This window comes from Lissotriton vulgaris, chromosome 4_1 (genome assembly GCF_964263255.1).
Source record: "Lissotriton vulgaris chromosome 4_1, aLisVul1.2, whole genome shotgun sequence".
NCBI classification, from domain to species: domain Eukaryota; kingdom Metazoa; phylum Chordata; class Amphibia; order Caudata; family Salamandridae; genus Lissotriton; species Lissotriton vulgaris.
The window spans coordinates 1,988,114,608-1,988,121,591 of NC_141691.1; the positions used below are offsets into that span (position 1 = coordinate 1,988,114,608).

The 6,984-nt window shown below is 52.3% G+C and overlaps 1 pseudogene; it reads left to right on the forward strand.

Annotated features, from left to right (window-relative positions):
* The first annotated feature begins 366 nt into the window (after window positions 1-366).
* Window positions 367-447, forward strand: LOC147724797 (U6 spliceosomal RNA; annotated as a pseudogene).
* The last annotated feature ends 6,537 nt before the right edge of the window (window positions 448-6,984 follow it).

The window sequence follows — 6,984 nt, forward strand, 5'->3', positions numbered from 1 at the left end:
GCAGCAGAATTAACATGGCTCTAAAGGGAATTCGACGTTTCTATTCCTAATAACGCTGAAGGTCGCCGCCTCTGTCTCCATAATCCTTTCTCAAGTTCTTGCGGTTCCACGTGTTTTGTCAACAGTACAGTACAACCAGTTTGGGCGGTGACGTGATTTACATTTGCATACCCATAATGCACCTGCGCAACAATTGATGTAATGCAGGTTTTTTTTCCATGTCCAAATGGTTTTTTTTTCAAAGAAGAATTTTAATTCATTTTGATGGCAAGGTAATACTCCTAGATTTTTAGTGAGAAAAGCACTCTTAGTATGAAATTATTAGAAAGTAAGACTTCATATACCAGTGTCTCCTGCAGTCTTCTTGTGCTCGCTTCGGCAGCACATATACTAAAATTGGAACGATACAAGGGTGACACTCAAATTCGTGAAACGTTCCATATTTTGCTCCACGTTTTCCGATATTTATCAGCAAATTATTGTCACTCTTTTATTGAGCTACATATAGGCCGTCCAATATAATTACATGGTCGTCCGTATTTTGACACGAAAAGAGGAGCTACAATTCCCTTTTAAAATATTTGTGAGTTATTATGAGACTTGCATAGTCGACATATAAGGTAAGAATACAAGGAGTAGTTATTTTATGCCTTATAATGTATTTTTTGTTATTCAACAAATAGGTGCCCTACAATGTCACTCTCGTGAATGTATTTTCATATTCCCATCTTGAGTGTTTTGCGCCCTCGGTTCCACAGAGGCCCTGCGTGTGATTCCTCGGCTTTACCTTCCAAGCCAGGGGATCACTTTGCAGCCTGGTATTTTTAAGCCCCTTCTTATAATACCATTTACAGGAAGCCCGGACTGGCTGAAGGTGCCAGGTCAACAGGCAAGGTATATTTGGCATTTATGAATATCCAATTAATAATACTTAATAAGCTACTTTATACTCGTGCACAGCTGAGCTAGACTTTGGGCCAGATGTATCAACATTCCCTTTTGCGATTCCTAAATAGCGATTTTTAAGGAATCGCTGTTTAGAAATCCAAAACGGTATGTATGTAGAAATTCGCTTTTTTTAGCGATTTCTTAAAATTCCTTGATTGCGATTAGCAAATTGCTAATCGCAATTAAGGAATAATTTCCCATTCATTTCTATGGGCCAGGAGGCCCATAGGAATGAATGTGAAATGATTCTCAATTTGCGATTCGCAATTTGCTAATCGCAAATTGAGAATAATTTCAAGGGTGCAGGGGTGTCTCAAGAACACCCTGCTGCACCCCTGAAAATGACATGTGTGTGCATATGGCGCTCATACATGCCCTAAGGGCATGTATGAGCATCACATGGCACCTTTACAAATTGCATAAAGTGCATTTGTAAAAGAAATCGCAAATTACCACCAACTACAAGTTGGTGGTAATTTGCGATTCCTTAAGGGCATTTTGGATTTTTGGATTTTTTTTTTGCTTCATACATTGCATTTAAGGAATCGCAAAATTTGCGATTCCTTAAATACAATCACAAAATAAGGAATGGCAAATTTTGTGATTCCTTATTTTGCACCCAAATTCTTTCATACATACCATTTTGCGAAAATGGGTTCGCAAACGCTGAAATTCTGTGAATTTCGGCGTTTGCGAACCCATTTGGCCATGATACATATGGTCCTTAATTTCCACACAAAATAATTTTCAAATAGTATAGCCCGCAAAGAAGTCAAAGCAAATCTAGGCTAAAAAAAACAGATGCAAATTAGTCCCGACAGTTGGTAAGGCCTTCAGTTTTTCGGGGTTCTTCAGTACTTTATTAGCCGCATGGCATCTTGTAAATAGGTATATTTTTAGGTTCCTCTTGTGTGCTTCTCTCCTGCCCCCGTGCCGCTCTCTCCTTGTCTCGCTCGTTTATTTCTCCTCCCGACCTGTGCAGTGCTCCGTGTTGGTCTCTGCCACATGTGACGCTTTATGCCCGTTTACCCCCACCTTGGTAGTTCGGACTGGACTGTTCCCATGAGCCACAGGGTCAAGACTGATTTGCATATGGGATATGGCTTGGTCTAAACTGAGGTGTCATGAATGCAAAAGAATGATGGATTTAACCCAGATCTCTTGACTGGGGGTGAATGTTTTGATTTGTTCTGCATTCAATCAATCAATCAATCAATCATAGCATTTGTATAGCGCACTACTCACCCGGAGGGTCTCAAGGCGCCTAGGGGAAGGGGTCTGCTATTGCTCGAACAGCCAGGTCTTGAGTTGTCTCCTGAAGGCAAGATGGTCCTGGGTCAGCCGGAGGTGGGTGGGGAGGGAGTTCCACGTCTTGGCCGCCAGGTAGGAGAAGGATCTTCCTCCGGCGGTGGCTCTTCGGATACGTGGTACGGTGGCGAGGGCGAGGCTTGTCGAACGTAGCTGGCGGGTGGGCGTGTAGAAGGTCAGGCGGTCGTTGAGGTACTTGGGGCCCAGGTCGTGGAGGGACTTGTGTGCCTGGGTGAGGAGTCTGAACGGGATTCTCTTGCTGACGGGGAGCCAGTGCAGGTCCCTCAGGTGTCCGGAGATGTGGCTGCGTCGGGGGATGTCCAGGATGAGTCGGGCGGAGGCGTTCTGGATGCGTTGGAGTCGTTTCTGTAGCTTGGCTGTGGTTCCGGCGTAGAGGGTGTTTCCGTAGTCCAGTCGGCTCGTGACGAGTGCTTGGGTGGCCGTTTTCCTGGTTTCGGTCGGGATCCATCGGAAGATCTTACGGAGTGTGCGTAGGGTGTTGAAGCATGATGAGGAGACAGCGTTGACTTGTCTGGTCATTGAGAGGGAGGAGTCCAGGATGAAGCCCAGGTTGCGTGCGTGGTCTGTTGGCTTGGGTGCGCTGCCTAGGGCGGCGTGCCACCAGGTGTAGTCCCAGGCGGAGGGCGATGGTCCTAGGATGAGGACTTCCGTCTTGTCTGAGTTCAGTTTCAGGTGGCTATTCTTCATCCACTCGGCGACGTCTTTCATCACTTCGTGTAGGCTAGTTCTGGCGTTGGCGGGGTCACTGGTGAGGGAGGGGATCAGTTGGGTGTCGTCGGCGTAGGAGATGATGTTGAGGTTGTGTTGGCGTGCAATGGCTGCGAGGGGTCTCATGTAGACATTGAAGAGGGTGGGGCTGAGTGATGATCCTTGCGGAACGCCGCAGAAGACTTCGGTGGCCTCGGATCGAAACGGGGGGAGGCGGACTCTCTGCGTTCTTCCGGCGAGGAACAAGATGATCCATTCCAGAGCCTTCTCTTGGACACCTGTGTTGCTGAGGCGTTGGACTAGGGTGCGGTGGCAGACAGTGTTGAACGCTGCAGAGAGATCCAGGAGGATGAGGGCCGCTGTTTCCCCGTTGTCGAGCATGGTTCTGATGTCGTCGGTGGCTGCGATGAGGGCGGTCTTGGTGCTGTGGTTGGCTCGGAAACCGGACTGCGAGGGGTCAATGGATCCGTTCGTCTCGAGGAAGGCAGCCAGCTGTCTGTTGACGGTCTTCTCGATGCGATGACTTTGGCAGGAAAAGGGAGGAGCGAGATGGGGCGAAAGTTCTTGAGGTCGGTGGGGTCCGCTGTAGGTTTCTTCAGTAGGGCGCTGAGCTCGGCGTGCTTCCAGCTCTCCGGGAAGGTGGCGGTGTTGAAGGAGGTGTTGATGATGTCCCGCAGTTGGGGTGCGATGATGGAGTCGACCTTGTTGAAGACGTGGTGGGGCAGGGGTCGGTCGGAGATCCGGAGTGGATGGTGGTTATTGTGCGGGCTGTGTCTTCGGTGGTCACCGTGGTCCAGGTGCGGAGAGTGGCGGTGGGGGCGTTGGTTCGACGGTGGGGAGCGTGGCTGGTGCGTCAAAGCTGTTGTGGATGTCGGCGATCTTGCGGTGGAAGAACGAGGCGAGAGAGTCGCAGAGGTCTTGAGAAGGAGTGATTTTTTTTTTTATATATATTTTTATTGCAGGAATCAGTAAATCGTTACATAATCGACCAGCATTATAGCACAAGCAAAATCAATGAGATACAACCCTCCGTCCCCCCGCCGTAAGTTTCTTACACAGCCAATCGGCCCACAACCCTGGGGTCGGGCGGCGAAATTCAATGGGGGCTCAGAAGGATGTCGAAGCTGGTCCGGATGATCCACTGTCCGTCATCTGCTTTTCCAAACAAGCCTATAAACCCAGAAAGAAAAACCCCACCCTCAAAACGCTACAAACCAAAGAAAACCCTACCCAACCCCGCCATCAGCGCCCGGTAACAACCGCAACAGGATCTGCTAAGGGACCCATGGGGAAAGCAACATGTCTGAAAGTGCAATCGGTTATCGGGACATGGGGCGAGCCGCTTCCTCACCTTCAGAGTCGCTGGGGGCGCAATAATCCCTAAGGGCCTGCACTAACGTTTCCCACTCCAGCGCTGCCTCCTGCGCCTTCTCATTACGCTGCCTCCAAGCTAGCTGGTATCTTAGCGTGCTCTCCCCCGCCGCCCACTTCAAGAGTTCGCTGTGCCATCGGCTTCCTGTCGGACCAACTCGTGCCTTCCAGTTCCTGGTCACCTCTCGTTTAGCAAGGAGTAGCCCTAAGTCGATGAATTTGCTGGATATTTTATTCTTGGGGGTATGAGGGAACCAGTGCAGGAGTCCCACCGCCGCGTCAAACGATAAGGACCTCCCCGTCACCTCCTCCAGGGTCTTCCCCACTTCTACCCAGTAGGATGACAATCCCGGGCAGGCCCACAGCATGTGGAGAAGATCCGCCTCCTGGGCCGGACACCTGGGGCAGTCCGCCGAATTCGTAGCAAAATATCGCCTGATTTTCACCGGGGTCAGATATGCTCTATGGAGCACGTAATAGTGGACCAGTTGAAAGCGGGCGTGGCGTGTGCCCTTCCAGGCTCGCCGCACCAGCTGGGACCAGGTCGTCTCCGGGATCTCCTTGCCAATGTCCTCCTCCCAGCGGTTTCTCAATGTAGTGAGGGGAGCCAGCCCCTCGTTGATCAGTCTGCCGTAAAGGCAAGTGACCGCCTTCACCGTGCCCGCAGACATCATCACGTATTGGCACACCGGAGATAAAGTGGGTTCCTCCTGCCCGCTTTTTAAGTGCGCCTGGATCGCTCGGACAAGGGCCGAGTACAGCAGAAAGTCGCCGCGGGGGATCTCGAAGCGATCAATGAGCTCCTGAAAGGGCAAGAGCGCCCCGTCCTCATACAGGTCCCCTATTAGCTGTAAGCCGGCGTCCTCCCAGTTCGCCAATCGTGACCAATCGCCGCCATGGGGGAAGGCCGTCAGCATCCCCAAAGGTATTTCGGGCGCATACGGTGTTTTCAGATGGCCCCGGGCGTGTGCTCGGTTCCAACACAGGCGAACGGTCCGCTCCTCCAGCGACAAGTCCCGTAGGGCCAAACGTTGTCGCAGCGCTATGAAGGAGAGAACATGCCTGGCCATACCCGTCCCCCTTCTGTCTTCTGGGCCCCGGAATTCCCGGGCGATCTCCTGGGTGAAGGTCTGGAGCTGCGCCGCTAAATAATACTTTTCAAAGTCCGGCACCGCAAGCCCACCCTCATCCTTCGGCCTCATCAGGGTCTTGAGGGCCACCCGTCGGCGGCCCGAGCCCCAGAGGAATCCGACTATCATTGATCGTAGCAGTCGAAACGTGGCCGGTGGGACCCAAATCGGTAGTGTCCGGAAATAATATAACAACCGGGGAAGCGCCACCATTTTAAGCAAAGCGATCCGCCCTGCCACTGAGAGCGGTAGCGTGGCCCAGAAGTCCATACAGCCTCGAAGTGCTCGGGTGCTGCGGGCAATGTTCTCATCGAGGAGGTCGGATGGTTCGTGATAGACGTACACCCCCAGGTACTTAAAGCAGTCGGGTTCCCATCTAATCTCCCTACTTAGAGTAGGGGCGGGGGTGCCCTTGCGAACCGGGAAAAGACAGGTCTTAGTCCAATTCACCCGGAGGCCCGAGACCTCCCCAAACTCCGTGAGCGCCGTCGCAGCTCCATGTAGGGCGGCGAGCGGGTTCTCTAGGAAGAGCAGCAGGTCGTCTGCATACAGCGAAATATAGTGCGGGCCCGAAGGAGTCCATAGGCCCGTATAATGGGCTCCCGATCGGAGATGCAGCGCGAGTGGCTCCACCGCCAGCGCAAAGAGAAGTGGGGATAGCGAACATCCCTGCCTCGTGCCCCGTTCCACCGGATATTGTGAGGAAATCAGTGGTCCCGCCCGAACCCTGGCCGATGCAGAGGCATAGAGAACCGTGGTCCATCTGACGAAGCCCTCACCGAGGCCGAACCTCCGTAGCACAGTGCAAAGGTAGTCCCATTCCAGGCTATCAAAAGCCTTCTCTAGGTCTACCGATAAGACAACCGGGCACGGGGCATCCACAAGCGGCTCCCCTAGCAAGCGGAACAACCTGCGAATGTTCATGGTCATGTTACGCCTAGGGATAAAACCAGCTTGGTCCTCATGCACCAGGGAGCTCATGTGTCCCAGCAGCCTCGAGGCCAAGATACTGCTCAGTATTTTATAGTCAACCGTCAGCATTGACAAGGGACGGTAAGACCCCGGGTGGGATGAGTCCCTTCCGGGTTTGAGGAGTGGAACCACCAACGCCTCGCACATCGAGCTCGGGAGTCGCCCGAGCCTCTTCGCCTCTCTGTAGACTACCAATAACCTAGGGGCTAGGAGGTCAGCATAAGCTGCATAAAACTCCACAGGAAGGCCGTCCAGGCCCGGGGTCTTATTCCTCGCCATCCTTTTAATGGCGCTACGGATCTCTCCTAGTTCTATGTCGGACCCCAGGGCTTTCGCCACGTCCTGCTTCACTGTTCGGAGCTCCAGTGGCCGTAAATAATTATCGAGCAGGTCAGGGTCTCGGGCTGAGCGACTGCGGTACAACCGTTCGTAATATTGCCGGTAGCAGCTCAGAATCTCAGGCTGAGTGTACACCTCGGTTCCGTCTGCCTTGCGCATAGATGTCGTCAATGAGGACTGACGCGTA